Below are 16267 nucleotides of genomic sequence, written 5' to 3'. Positions count from 1 at the left end.
GGCCCTCATTGTTTACGTTTCGATCCCCCCGAAATCAGTCCAAGGCTATGTGAAGGTAACCCCCGACAATTGACTGAAAACTAGAGTTTGGTTTATTCCTTAACAAAATTCTTTTGTTCAATACTCGCCACATTGCATTGCATGCTACAAATACTTCATAGTACAGTAATTTCAGAAGAAATGTTTAAAGAAAACAAGATTACTTTATAATTGTAAAACTTCGATCCCCTGCATCAGACAGTGTACCATTTATGGAGAAAAATTGACTGACAGTGAAATTCTTAACGGATCTTGATTTTTTTGTTTATAAATGACCATATAAGCCTTCCAGGTATAATGAGTAAGTGCAGATATTTTATTTCCACTCAACAGAGAATTGCTATTCAAGGGGGGAATGGAGGATAATGCATGAAAAAACACTTTTTTATGATTTTTTCAGAGATCTGTTTAAAATAAATTTATTTAAATGTTTTGCGTGTCACAAATTATTATTTTAAAAATAATTATTCCTCCCAACGATTATTTTTAGGAATTTTTATTTTTTTATTTTTGTGATCATTTGAAGTAAAATATGCGATCTTGTACGAATAATTTCGTTATTTTTGAAGTGAAAAACAATGTTAATATAAAAAAGTTTAAACAAAAATACCGTTGGAGGAAGGATTTTTATATGTAGAAAAAGTTTACCAAGTTTGAGAAGGATCAGTTTAGTATTTTTTGTAAAATCCCTGAAACGGTCTTTTAAAAAGTTGTTTCGAGAAAAACTCGTTTAAAGTTTTAAACATTGAAAAAGTGAAGAAAAAAAGATTAATTTTTTTAACGATTTCAGGTCCTTCTTTTTTTCATTACATTGTGCACACTTTAGGAACGTAGAAAGTGTAGTGAAAACTAAAGAAATTCTATTATTTTTTAGTATTTTTCATTGTCTTCTGGCACGTTCCTATATTCACCTCTAAACAACAAAAGTTAAAACTTTTTGTGCTAATCTTTTCCTTGATACCATTATTTCTTCTAAGACTTTTAAATTCATTAAAAAAGGTAATAAATTAATGTAATAACTAACTAAAATAATTTTCTGTGGGTTAGAGTAAGAACAAAAATTGTTATCAATGTTATAAACAAATTAATTAGCAAAAGTCATTTTTTCGTGATTCACAATTATGAGCTAATTTTAACCCATATATTTTGTATAAAGTATCACAGATATGATGTGCGCTTACAATAAACTAAGAATAGCTCATTATTGCCAATTATTTAAACAATGTTTGTAAACAAATGCACAATTTGGCCATTTTTTAAAGAAAAGGCGTGAGTTTTTTCCGGAATCAACCTAAAATATTTTGCCAAAGACTCCTTACTATCATATTTTGCATATTGACCAAAAGATGTTGATTTTTTAAACAATTTTTATAAAAAAATACACATTTGAACCATTTTTTATTAATAGCATTGATTTTTTTTGCGGAATCAACTTGAAATGTGTCCCCAAAGAAACCTTGGTGTCATATCTTTCATAGTGACCGAAAAGTGTTAATTATTTAAACAATTTTTAGAAACAAATGTACGTTTTGAACATTTTTTCATTAATTGGATTGATTTTTGCGTGGAATCAACTTGCAATTTCTTGCCAAAGACACGTCATATTTTTCATTGTGACCAAAAAATGTTAATTTTTTTTACAATTTTTATAAACAAATGCACATTTTGACCAGTTTTACAAAAATGGGCTTGATTTTTTTGCGGAATCAATTCAAAATGTCTTGCCAAAGACACCTTGATGTCATATTTTTCATAGTGATCAAAGAATTTTAATTTAAAAAAAAATTATAAACAAATGCACATTTTCCCCATTTTTTCATGAATGGGCTTGATTTTTTCGTGGAATCAATTCGAAATGTCATGCAAAAGAATCCTTGCTGTCGTATTTATAATGACCTGATGTGCATCACGAGGGGGCTGCTCAATCGTACTTTGCATATCATGTTGCCGTGAAAAGGGCGAGATTATTTGGGCAAACAAAACACCTTCATCTGTCAATTTCTGTAGGACAATTTAATTTAATTTCCCTAAAGAAACTGATTATCTTGTAAAGAAAGAGTACAGCTATCACATAAATCTGCGGAAAAAAGTTCGTACCTAATCCATTAGTTTCAGTGGAATCAGGTTTAACATCAGCTTTGACTTGAAGTGTAGGTAGGGTTACCATTTCTTCACATTATGAAAGGAGGACACCTGCGAATTTCCAAATTTCCTGACCTATCCTTAACTTACTAACATAGCAAAGGCGGGGTTTTTAAATTTCAAATAATGCAAACCACGAATATTCAATAAAATGATTTTATTTTATTTGGGCCTACCGGGTAGGTTCACCGTAGGTACCCCGTATTATGTTCCACTCGGCGGAAAGTAGGCGGAAAATTGTAAATCTTACCCAATTTGAAACTTTCCGCAAGAGCGGTCGGTGTCGTATGGCTACCCGATACCTCCGATACCTGCCCGGTAGGACCAATGAGACTTCTCCAGTAGTTCCATCTCTCGCTATAACATCGTGGAAGATAAAAAAAGAAAAATATGCGATTTTTGTCAGAAAGAAGGACATTTTCAACGAAGCGAGGACTCTAGAGTCTAGACTTAGAGGACAAGGCGGTAAAGCAGGACATGTCCTCCCGAAAGAGGACGTTTGGTAACCCAAAGTGTGCGACGATTGATGGAAAGAGGTTTAATATTCATACTGGACAAAAAGCATCTTCACGCTGCAATATTTGTGGAGTTGGATCAAAACATGTTAACAACTTACCGTATGTAGCTAAAATTGCATGCAATGAAGCACAAATATTTTGTCCTTACTCATTTAATTTTTGGAGTACGCAAAAAGTTTTCTGAATAATCTATTTTATATTGTTACTAATATCGGATAAACAATAGCATTTTAACATTGCATTATTGCAAAGAACCGCATAGCTTCACTTCTTGGAGATATAGTACAAGATATTGCGAATGGCACAACACGGAACTCGATTTGGAGCATGTTCATCTTGATTGATTCGTAAATAATCTATCGAATTTTGTCGCTATCAAAAATTTGACAGCAAAGAGTTCTTCCAAGACATTTCACATAGATTCCGAAAAAAATCAAACCTATTCATGAAAAAATGGTTGAAATGTGAAATTGTTTATAAAAATTGTTTAAATAATTAACACTTTTTGATCACTATGAAAGATATGACACAAAGATATCTTTGGCAAAACATTTCAAGTTAATACTGCAAAAAAACCAATCCTATTCATTAAAGAAATGGTTAAAATGTTCATTTGTTTACAAAAATTGTTGAAAAAATTAACATTTTTTGGACACTATGAAAAATATGACAACAAGATTTTTTTGGCAGATATTTCGAATTGATTCCGCAAAAAAATCAAGCCCATTCATGAAAATGTGGTCAAAAGGTGCATTTGTTTATAAGAATTATTTAGAAAATTAACATTTTTTGGTCCATATAAAAAATATCAAATTCCATTAGGAGTTGCAAAGGCAGTAGATTTTTGTCCAAGCAAAAGTGCATCTGTGATACCACTAAAACATTTCAAGTATAAATGACTTTGCCGAACAAACGCCTTTATACGAACTACCCCTTTAAAAAACTCCAAACCAACACCTTCTTCAAGCAGATTCGGAACGAATATCTCATTCCGCACTCAGACGTCGATTTCAGAATAATTAAATTATTCAATTATCATACATAGATTTAGAATACGATATAATCAGCCATTAAACTATTTTTAACGTAAATTATAAGCACATAATATTATAGAAATAGAGAATATTATTAATATAACAGAATATTATTTGAATTAATCATTTTTGTCCTTTCTGCCAAATGTTTAGAGGGGTGGTTTTACCCTCTAATTATGAAAAAGCGCCAAAACAAAAAATAGAGTATTTCTTATGTTTTGGTTATTTAAATATATCTGAGAACCATTAAAAATGTATGTACGCACCAGGGAATCATTAGTTTTTAAAATGTATGATTGTACAGTTTATTGCAGAATTGAAATAAAAAATTTAATTGACCGGGTATTTTTCCCAAAATTTGAGTTAGTATTCTTATTACATTGAAATAATATTGCGGATTTGTATATACTTGAATCAAAAGTATTGTATTGTTTTCAGGCCTCAAATGATAGATATTGCAAAAAATTACGCCATAATATATGTGTCTCGCATATCAAATAAAATTATCCTGGAGTACTCCTTTCGTTAATTTTTAGTCAGGAATTTCAGAATCATGTGCTTCTTTAATCGAGTGACTTGCTTAATACAGTAAAGACCCGTTTATTGCAAGGCTTCTGAAATGAATGGGTCCCGTTTTTCGCAGAATAAGGAGAAATTTCACTGGCTCCCACCATTTCATTGGAAGGCAGGCGCCTTTCAGTGAGAACAGCTGATTGGTCCGCTCACTAGCGAGTAGCCAATGGGAAGTTGGTGGTAACTTTTAAATGCTGATAGAAGCACTTTATTATTTTTCAGCAGACTTCAAATTCAAATTAATTTTTCGGGGCTGAATACTCATATAAACAATAATTAATACATTAAATTTTGTTAGTAATCACGAAATAAATCTCTGACTGATAATTTTATCGCTAAAATATGTGGTGTGTTGTCTGCTAAAACAAAAAACAATCTACTCGCCTTGTCGCATTTACAATAGTCAAATTATCGTTAAATACTTATGATTAATAAAAAGTACTCTTGCATATCGGTTATATAAAATATTTTTTTTTTGTCAAGCGACATCATTTGATTTTTCGTACTGTAAATTTCTATTAATAAACCATGAATATTTCATGAAAATATATTTCTTCACAGGAAAGAAGAACCGATAGAAAGCGAGTCGGTTTGTATTGCGTATCTGTCATTTGCAGATTAAAAGAATAAAAATGCAATCGGTTGGCCACATTTTTAATCGGTCATCTGTGCGCGATGCTTTAAATCTGCCATTCCAAATTCGTCAAAATGCTGAGTGAATAGAGTTGTATGAGACTGATTAACCTGAAATAATTTCTATGAGCATTCTACGATTCGTTAATGAGCATGTGAATGGGTTGAGATTCAATATGAAATGGATTTCTTAAAAGATCACACCCAGTGGTTTAAATACGATGGGCACATTACAATTTTCAATAAGCGTGAATCTGCTAATTGTAGGTTACTTCAGGCTGTGTTCAACTGATTGGACTATGCAGATTAAAAATTTAAAGAATTAATTATTTCGAATGAGAAGTATGAGATAATAAGTTTGAATAGCAAATGCTGATTAATAAAAAATTACAGGAATTCAAATTAAATAATATTGTAATATATTATTATTGATGCGACAATTTATTTATAAATTCAATGATTATTTAGTTGTGATTCTCTTTTTAAAGTAGTTTCATTAGATTATCCTTTGCAGGAATTATAAGATTTACACTGAATTAAGCGTCAGTGACATTCAACTTATTCAGTGCACATGATAATGGCTGCAGGGAGTCCACGTGTTAGAAACAAACTCCTATATGGTAAATGTGAAATTCATGTTTAGGATACTGATGTGGTGTGATGCAAATGTCAACAAAAAAAAATTTTCAGCAAAATCAATTAAAATACCTGAAAATAAATAGTCTGTAAAGAAATATAGACCACATGTATGCCAGGATTTTCTTAAGGGTGGCCATTGAAATATTTTTTAATGAATAATCTTAACTATTTAAATTATATTTGTTTTATTTAAATTATATTTGTTTTTTCATTATTAATTTTCTATCGGAATTATCGTTCCTCTATTGGTTAATGCTGATTTATAATCGCTACTGAATGGGTTCGAGAAAAAAAGGGACCCGTTCATTTTTCGGAACGAATAAAATTTCAGAAAAGTAAAATTTCAGAATGGGTTATAATACATAATGGTAAAACTTGTAAATACCAAAAATTCGGAAAAAGGAATAAATCAGAAATCCAAAACTCTGTATAGTATTTATTCGGAAATCAAAGAAGCGGAATGGGTAAAAATTCGGAAACGTTAAAATTAGGAGTGTGAACAATTAGGAATAAGTAAACATACGGAGAGGAAAAATTCGGAATAGTAAATAAATGTTGCTATTAGCAGGTCTATAGTTTTTTTATTTATGGTAGCATACAAATATTTATCACAGTAAATTTGATTAGCATATCATAATAAATTTATGATATCCGTAATTTTACATTTTTGACGAAAAAATAATTATTTTTTATCATTATATAATTTAAAAACAATTTTCAACATACAACATAAATTTATTACGATATGATATTTAAATTCACTGCGATAAACATTTGTTTACTACCATAAATAAACAATCATACATCTGCTAATAGGTATATTTATTAACAATTCCGAATTTTTCCTCTCCGTATATTTACATATTCCTAATTTTTCACCCTCCTAATTTTAACGCTTCTGAATTTTCACCCATTCCGCTTCTTTGGTTTCCGAAAAAAATACCTTTCAGAGTTTTGGATTTCCGACTTATTGCTCTTTCCCACTTTTTGCTATTCCTAAGTTTTACCATTATGAATTATAACCCATTCTGAAATTTTACCTTTCTTAATTTTTGCCGTTCCGAAAAATGAACGGGTCCCGAAAAAAATTACGTGGCCGATTAAAAAAATTGATTTAAATCAACTTTTTTAATCGGCGAGTTTTGAATGAGGATTCTTATTCGAAACTCACTCTAACCTATGGGCGGCTATCTAGAATTCCAGTGACAGATACGCAATTCAGAAGACCTCAAAACTGTAGGACAAAACCATCACGGATAATAGAAACTTGTTAATTATTAAAGGGATCCTACCATTAAATAGTTAATAGAATAAGACGTCTCTGGGAAAACCCAGTCTAAGACCCAGTCGTCTATTCAAGCCTTGACCTTATAAACAATAAATCCTTCTACCTACTTTGTTCAGTCTTTGAACCTGGTAGCATTGGCCGAAACATTGCGAGACATTGGCAAGAAGCAGGCAAGAGTGCCGAGCAGTCGAGATAAGTTGGTATTAGAGGCGTACGCACGTGTTCTTAACGCAGCTATGGATCAAACACAGGCACAAACGGCACAAAAGAATATTTTTCCTTGCTGTCTTCGCTGGGTACCCATGAGTGGGGATTGACGTTGAGGGGTGTCGTGGGGTGGGGGGCTAGGTGAGGTAAGGGGCCCCCACTCTGCGAAGATCACCTCCCGGGGCCCGGGGACCCATGGCAGTAAACGCCACACCGTCGACCCTGAAAAAAAGAAGAAAAACGAACCGAAAACCCACACCATAGCCCGGGACTCGCAAGGGCCCTCACCGAGGCCTCAGTTCGAAACCATCCTTGGAGATCGTCGGTTCGATTCACTTGTAAATTGACACAAATGGTGCGCAGTGCATGTAGATTGTGCACACGTGTACTTACAGTTTACCGAACAATTGATTGATAATCGATCTGGAATAACTTTCGATTTCATTGAAACATCCGACAGTCCCTCACAGTGACTCAGGAGAAATGCACGAATCATGATTTAGTGATAGAAAAAGAAGAGTGTCAGCAAGGACTGTTACTAAATTTGGTAATTTCAGTTATAACAATAGACATTTATTTTCGCATTTCAATTGCACAAATTTGAGCCTTTTTGTTGAAGACTTCAGTTTTTTGCGACCGCGTGGTACGATAATTGCCGATCTTAGCCAGAAGAAATTGGCCGAGGACGAACATTCGTTCTCGTGTGTGTTTAAGTGTGCTGGGAAGAAACGAACAAAAATTCGAAAATAGAACTTTCTTCGAGCCAACTTGTTAGTCGTTGGTAAGTGGAGCATTGTTATTGTTTACTTCTTGTCTAGACTATACTGTATAGTATATGCCGTGTCAGGAATTCACACAAGCACGTGTTGCTACACTGGCGAATTTCTGTAAGTGCTTTTCATTTAAATCAATTCTTTTCTTTTTCTTATCTTTGTTTACAAATATTTTCAATGTTGCTAATTTGCCAAAAAATGTAATCAGTCAGTTTCATAGTTGTTATAAAATTGGTATATTTAAATTAGAGACACATAAAAAAATCATGCCTATCATTTAATGAAAAATCACTTCTTAACAATACTGCATATTACACAATCACATGAAAGTAGTTCAGGGTGGCCACTAAAATCTAAGACAAAATTACCGGTAATTTTCGAATTTGCATAAGTTTGGCCTGGTCATTAAAATAATAATTTTTAACATTCAAAACTGAAAATAGACTTTTTTAATTGTTTAAAATCTTAGTAAAACTATAGAATAGCGGCTTCTCCCCTATAACCCTTTAACGTAAAAAAATATCAAAAACTTGTTATTATTTGATGAATTTTAAATGAAAAAGGTGGGGAAGAGCATTTTTAAACCACATTATGATTTTCTTTACAAAAAATGAAGCCGAAATGCATCTTGCATACCTGACTGAAATCACTATACTTTGATCACAAAAATTGATCCTGATTGAACTTGTATACATTAAACTTCTATAAAATACATGTAAGTCTAACAGTGTTCGTTAATAGGCAAATAAAAAAAAACAGCTTATTAACAAACAAAAAGCATAACCTCAATGTTATTAAAGACACGTGAAAAGTAATTTACCATAAAATGACAAGAACTAATTGTAGGGTCTAGGTTATGAGAAAAATTGTTTTTTCTGTGTCTATACGCTTGGAAAATATTGTATGTTTATGCACATTTATGATAATGCGATCGAGTCTAAACGTACGGATCTGGAAAGGGGAAGGGAGAACTGGAAAAGGGAAGAGCGTATGGGTTGTATCCGGACGTATAGACACAGCCAATGCCGCCTTTCCTTTTTTATCTTCTGTTTACCTTTTCTAGTATCAACCTGGAAAGGAAAAAAAGAGCTAGAACAGGGAAAAGGGGTGGTTTATGCCCGAAAATATAGACACAATGCACATCCTTTCCCCTTTTCCAGCTTCCCCCTTTCTGATTTAAGTATGATATATTAATGAAATTATGAATCATTGAGTGTACAAAATTGGGAATTTGTTGTTCTGAATGGATTTTTGATTGGGTTAGAATCAGTTACGTAACTAACATTGCTGTCAGTTTTCTTAAAAGTTAAATTTAAAAAATCTTTGAAAATACTCTTCCCCCACCTTTTTCATTTAGAATTCATCAAATAATAACAAGTTTTTGATATTTTTTAACGTTAAAGAATCATACGGGAGAAGCCGCTATTCTATAGTTTTACCAAAAACTTCACTAGAAATTAGAGCATTCAAATTGGAATTCTTTAAATTCCAAGCATTCATAATAATTAATTCTTTTAAATTGAACTAAGTTTAATTTAAAGGATTTTAGAGTTAACCATTGTTTCCAACTAAATCATTCAAAATTGTACAAATTTTTGCCTTAAAAATAAGTTAAATTTAAAATTCAAATTCTCATAAATTAGACATTTTTGAAGTTATTTTCGTTCGAAAAGAAAGCCATTAAAATTGAATAATTTTTATTTCGAAACTTTCAAACTTAAACATTAGGGTGTCGTAAAAAAAACTCAGTTTTTTTAATGAAGAAACCGGCTAAATTTGTTTAAGTTGGTAAAAAAATTATTATAGACTTTTCTTTTCTGTTTAAAATCATTTTAAATCGTGGCCCTGGAGCCTTAGCAGTCTCAGAATGATCACAATGATCAATCACTTAATGATAATTTCGGTAAATATAGTCATTGTTTATCAGGGACTAGAACTGATGGTACCATACATTCAGAAAATAAAACTTGACCTATATACGCCATTATTTGAACTATTTCTACTTTAATGGCTTAACAAGATAAATAAATAAAATATTTCAATCTCTTTAAAGGGTACTTTTTGACGCTTAGGTGTAGTATTTTTCGTCTAATTGAGTCAAATATGCATTTATTTTTTTACTAAATGAAACAAGCTTAGGGGTTGCATTTATAAAAACATTAAGCTTTTCTAAACCATCCTATTGAACAATTTCACTACCAAGAATTCAAAGTTAAAAAATGTTGTATGTTTCAAGTTGAACAAAAAAAAAGTGCAAACTGAAAGTGTTATGTATTGAATAATTTTACTTTAAAGTGCTTGCCATTGTACAATATCAAAATACCGTCATTTTCATGATTGAAGCAGAAATTATTGATAAATTTTAAAAGTGTAAGCCTTCAATTTTAACATGGGGCCTTCGTTTCCTGGTCCAGTTGCCACCCTGAAGTCTGTTTTGAAAATCTTGGCAAAAATGAAAATTGAATCTTCACTATAGAATCACCTGCTATACTTATTTGTAACTACTGAACCATTTTTTTGGAACACTGATTCATTAGTGTAAATAAAATGTTCCAAATATTAGCAAATCTTGATGAATATGTGATAATCTTCTTCATTAATTTAACACTGAATATAGTATAATGCCTATATCAGCATATGAATACACTATAGTACAACAATAAAATTATGTTTTAAATTAAAATTACAAATGCCTGTATTTTAGCATTAATAATTTATCACTATTGTCATTGTAAGCGTGCAGATCTCATGAGAAACTGTAAAAAATTCCTCCATACTCAAAGAAGGGCCATACAACAATCGTATGACTTATTGATACCGCTTCGTGTGTTAAATATCGAAAAACGTTGTACGAATGAAAATTGTTTATTTCCATGCCTGCTAAGTGCTGTAATTTTATATCGCTTGGTACCACGAGGACCGTCTTCCTGAATCATAATTTTAAACTCAACGAACAAGAAACCTCAAACTGAGTGTCCTTGAATTAATTAACCAAGTTCGACGGCGTACGCGAACCCAACCCGATAAGGACGAAGAGAAGAGCCGACGCGATTTGTTGAGAAGGAAGGGACAAGATAAGCGAGGAAAAACAGTGAATTCGATTGACAGTCTCTATTACCATGTCACTCATTTCTGAAGGCTATTAAAAAAAACAGTCAATTTTCTTTATATGTGAAGATATCATTTTTTACAGTGATACGGGCATAATTTTATAAACCATTTTTTATTTAAGAAAAATTTTTAATGTTTGTATATTGCAAGGAAAAACAGTACTAAGATGGGAGGTTCATTCATATTCAGTGTTTTAAAATTATAAATAAGAAAAATATATAATTTCTTCATCATAAAACTAAAATCTAGTCTTTTGATTTCTAAAAATCGTAAATCGCAGATTTTTACTTGGGCCTTAGGATATTTGCTCTAGGTCGGGGGGTGCAAACATCAATGTTTCATCCGCTTCGTCTTTCCGACCTTTCCACTCATCCGTCTTTACAAAAATGTCTTTGTCGTTTGGAAATAGGAATATAGGACTTGGAATCTCCGTAATGTTTATCTTCGCACTTGGGGACAAAGCACCCCACAAGGATTTCCCCCTTGGATACCAATACGTACTCCGTACTGGTATTTTGATCACAGTTTCTCTTTCTTACGGCATTGAGGTCCCCTTTTTCCAGCAATTTTCGAAATCCGAGATGAGATTCGCTACACTGTGACTGCGACTGCAGCGTGTCACAATGAACGCAGAGCTCCCCTGGTACGGTATTCCAAAGTTCATGGGGGAGCAGAGCAAAGGAATAATGCCCCGATAGTCCTAGGATGGGATTATCTCAGGTCAGGTATTAGAAGATTCTGAATCGAACGTCGTATCCTGTCGGCTTCTTTGGCTACAATATGGCCAGCAGGATTTCAATAGCATTGCGCAAAAATCGAGCAAGCATTCAGAGTGTGGGACTCTTCAAAAAGGGGGAAGAGAAGGAAGAAAATAAGGGGCGGATGTTCAATGAAACTTAAATTTCGTGGTGAATTAACCGTCATAATTATAATTCATATTGTAGGTTAATTATTAAACCTTCTTAACGTTTCTGCTCCTAATAACGGTTCGAACGCTCGAACCAGTTTCTCGACCAGTTCAAAATCTGGAATGAAAACTCCAGCTTGTCATCTGACTATAAAGTCGTTCTGTTTTGGAAGACAGCTTCCTGGTTAAGAGTATTTCCTCGCAGATTCCCAGAGCCCTCATCCGTTAGAAAGCCCTTTGCAAAAAAGGAAGGAGATCACCTATGAACCGAGCAGAACCGTTATATCGGCTCCCTGAGTCATTTGAAAGTCTCTAATCTCATATAGACAAAGGTGCTTAGATGTGTGCCCCATTCTCGGCCAAAACGTCCCGTGCCAGGATAACGAAAACCGGTATCCGGAAGCAGGAACGTTGACTGAATTTCGGCTTCCCGCGGGACTGTAAGGAAGGGTAACAAGTTGTCGGTGAAAAAGGAGGTGACCGAGAGGGCAAAGCTGGGGTGTGATTGTGTATTGTGTTCAAAGGGAGTACGTGAGACAGGTTTCATTTACGACGGATATGGTAATGACGTTTCTGGTTCTATGCCTATGGGACCCTGCTGCAAGTGGGTTTTAGGCAAAAGACAGCCCCCAAGAATGAGAAATAGCCACGATATTTGCATATTTTTGGCCCGTAACCGTACACGCTCAGTCTCACGTGGGAATATCCGGCGATCCTGTCTCTCCTTTCGAAGTGGAAGCTCGTGCCGGATTCCCCCGTCTTTTAACGGTTCAAAGGTCACTGAAAGATATTACCGCAGGCCCGTTTAATAATCGGCAAAGAGTGCAAATTTATATATTTTTTCTCTGATAAAGTAATGTGTATATAATCTATATAAAGTGATGTATCACTCCATACAAATTCACGTTTAGAAATAGCTATTTGTGGTACAAGTGCTCAAAATAGGCGATTGCCGAAGAGAGTGAAACTCGACTGTGCATAAATAGCTGCACTTTTCCAACAAAATTTCCAAACCCGTATGGTGGTTTAAAACCACATTCGCATTTAATTTTTTAAAAGAACTTTCAAGGATATTTCTATGCCGATGTGCAAAGTTAATTATATTCAACTAACGCATGCGCGTCCATTGCGTCGACTTGCAAGACAGATGAGTTTCAAACTGCGCATGCGACATTATTATCATTATCACACTCTGCTGTATTGCAGAACTTTGCATATCATTTAGACTAGAGGCATGGAAATCCTCACTTTCGAGGTGGGTGTCCAAAACAACTTTTTCAATTATCTCGAAAAGTTGAAAATTCAAATTTTAACAGTACAAAAAATAATCAAATATCATAAATTCTATTTGGCGATATCAAATATTTTTTGCAAATCTTAAGAAAATAAAATTTAAATTGAAATAATTAAATTTTGGAAAAACTACACAAGAGACGAAAAAAAATGTAAAGACAAAAGTTGTTCATCCAAAAAAATGTAAAAATTTGTGATAAGCTATTATTATAAAAATACATTAAAAATTTAAAAATTAACTCTGAAAATACTATACAAGCTACAATAACATTTTATTTAACGAAAATTTTTGCCTAAATTATATCTACAAACTTTCTTAGAACTAATTTACGCTAGAATACGTATTTTTTGGTCAAAACGTAAAAAATAACACTGAAAATAAACAAATGAAATTGATAGAAAAACGACATAGGTTACAATAAAATGTTTAATAACCATTTTCTTATAGGAGGCGCCCTTTTTTTAATTATAAAAACAAGATCATAAAAATACACATGTTTCAATACATATTCGTTTCAATGCATATTATGAACTGCAATAATATTAATTTATTGAAATGATAGATTTTTCAGGGTAGTTGAGAATAAAAATTAGTGTAAAATAAGGAGAAAATATTAAAGTCATCATGAAAAATAAGATTTATACATTATTTTGCAATACACAAGAACACCTATATAGAATCGACTGATTTTATCCTTCTAAAAACTGCTGGCCCAAGCACGCAAGTGCGAATTGCCGGAGCTAAATACACGGCCCAGTGTTGGTCCAATTTTGGCAGCCAAAGTTCGGCTAAAGTTATTATGCCAATATCAGCATTTTAATCGGCCCAGTGTTGAGCCAGTGCTGCCAGCCTGTATTGGCTATTTATATTTGCCGATCCTCCACCGATGCTTGGATCAGTATAGGCACTTTATTGCGCCAAATCTCACTTTTAGTACGGGGAACCATGTTTCACGAGGATCGGCCAAAGTCTGGCCCAGTGATGGCACAATACTGGGCCAAGTGTCACTTTTACTACGGCAAACCATGTTTTATTTAAATCGGCCCAATGTTGAGCCAGTGCTGGCAGCCTATATTGGCTATTTATATTTGCCGATTCTTCAACGATGCTTGATCCAGAATCGACACTTTGTTTCATCAAGTCTTAGTTTTAGCACCTAATAAACAAATCTTACACGAAAGATAACAAAAATGTATTGAAAAATTTTCAAAGTTCACGATGAAATTTGTTAAGTTCTGTCATTAAAAATGGTTAATATTTATAAAAATTACATTTCCTGTCATTGCAAGAAGTTGTAAAGCAGGCTACAACGGATAAAAATAAAATATTACGCGAAGAAAAATTGTAATCGATTTAAATTGTTTAATTAAAAATTAGTGTATTGATATTCCTGTTAACATTTCGTGTATTTTACATTTACACAACGTCACATAATAATAAATAATTAGGAAAATAGAGCTTAAAATTTTGGTCTTTAACTTTTCTGAACTGCAGCTTATGAGTATGGCTTTTTCACAGGGTTTCAAATCTGTTTATTTTTATATCTTTTTTGTCATATCCTTAGACCGTAGCCAGTGTTGGGCCGACAATGGCAGCCAAGCCCTAGCTGCCAAGTCAAGGCCATAGTTATCAATCAGGCAATGGCACGTCGATGGCAGCCAGGTTTGGTCCAATACGGGTATCCAGTGTTGGGCCAGCAATAGCAGCCAAATCTTGGCTGTCAAGTGTAGGCCATAGTTATCATTCCGTCATTGGCGCGACAATGGCAGCCGAGCTTCGGCATTATTTTTGGCGACTCTGGGCCAATGTTGGGCCGTATGTGACTTCGCACTTGGGCAGTTTCACAGCCGTGTGGCGGTGTGTGGCAAAGTCAACAATGAATTGCCACCAGTTTACAATAAATTGTTTACGTTTTCACAGACTGATTTAGTCTCAAGGCCAGTACGTGGCAACCCCCGAAACTGTTCTTATATAGGCGCTCTTGTGTATCTGAATAAGCAGTAACAGACAAAGGTGCAGAAATAAATATAATATACATTGGACTTAATAGTGTTGAACATAATGTAGAAAAGTTCGCATTTTATACAAAGTCGAGTGCGAAATCCCTTTAAATCTCGAATCTCTATAAATGAGAATGTGTTCGTTAAAGCCGAAGGAGCTTTAACAGAAGAAAATGAACAATCACTAACTTACAGTTGTCGATGCTTTGACCTTAAATTTTAAAAGGTCTGTGCACAAATGTGGGGGAAATGCGATTCCTAGCGCGAAGCGCGATAACGAAAAGTCATGCGCCCCAGGCGCGTTCAAACTTGTGAGAGAAGCGAGGCGCGTGCAATCAGATTTTTTCGGTACTTTGGGTATAACTCAGCGTAACAAAACGAACGGTTCGGACGGGTCCCTGTTATTTTTACTATACATACGTGAAAAATAAATTTCTGTATATTAATAACAATTAACATAAAATGCATTTCAAGATAACTGTGCTATCTCTTAGAATTTGCATATTAGACAGTTGATTTTTGACTTAAATTGCTTGTGAAGATAAAAAAAATATGATAGAATAATAATATACTATGCCAAAATTAAATATGATTAGTTTCTAACTAATATTGGTAGTAGAAATATTAGTTAAAAACGGCTAAACTTTAAGTTTATCATAGTTAATTCTTACGGCCTATAGTATTTATTGAAAATTTCTTAAGAATTTAAGCCAAAATACAACTCTCTGCTATGTATGTAAATTACCAGAGATAACACAGTCACCTGCAAGTTCATTTTACATTACTTGTTATTAATATAAAAAAAATTTATTTTAAAGATGTAATTGAAAGGAAAGACACGGCAGAGTGATGTGAAGAAGAGAATAGACGGTTTTGATATTTTTGCAAAGGATATTTTTCAATCGAATTTTTTCTGATAAAAACGTGGAATTGCCTTATGAGCAATAAAATAAGCCTTATCATATAGTAGTTATATCTTGTACTGTTGTTTGAAAAATCGGAGTTCGCAATCTAATAGCATTTACCTTTTCGACAACATTAGCTGTGTCGAAAATTATCGGGGCAGTCTTGCGTCCAGTTAGGGCATTGTCTAGATCAGGGCTTACCAC

At 33.4% G+C, this 16267-nt stretch overlaps 1 protein-coding gene across 1 annotated transcript in view; it reads left to right on the top strand.

The window, feature by feature from the left end:
- Positions 1–7271: 7271 nt before the first annotated feature.
- The window catches only part of LOC117180910 (zinc finger protein GLIS3-like), a 96719-nt gene continuing 87723 nt past the window's right edge, over positions 7272–16267 (top strand). The window contains exons 1-2 of the mRNA XM_033373527.1: positions 7272–7620; positions 7693–7854. The gene's annotated coding sequence lies outside the window, so the exon portion shown is untranslated. The remainder of the gene's footprint in view (positions 7621–7692; positions 7855–16267) is intronic.

Source organism: Belonocnema kinseyi, chromosome 9, assembly GCF_010883055.1.
Source record: "Belonocnema kinseyi isolate 2016_QV_RU_SX_M_011 chromosome 9, B_treatae_v1, whole genome shotgun sequence".
Classification (NCBI taxonomy): Eukaryota; Metazoa; Arthropoda; class Insecta; order Hymenoptera; family Cynipidae; genus Belonocnema; species Belonocnema kinseyi.
The sequence above is the reverse complement of the archived record's forward strand: the minus strand, read 5'-3'. Positions and strand labels throughout refer to the sequence as shown.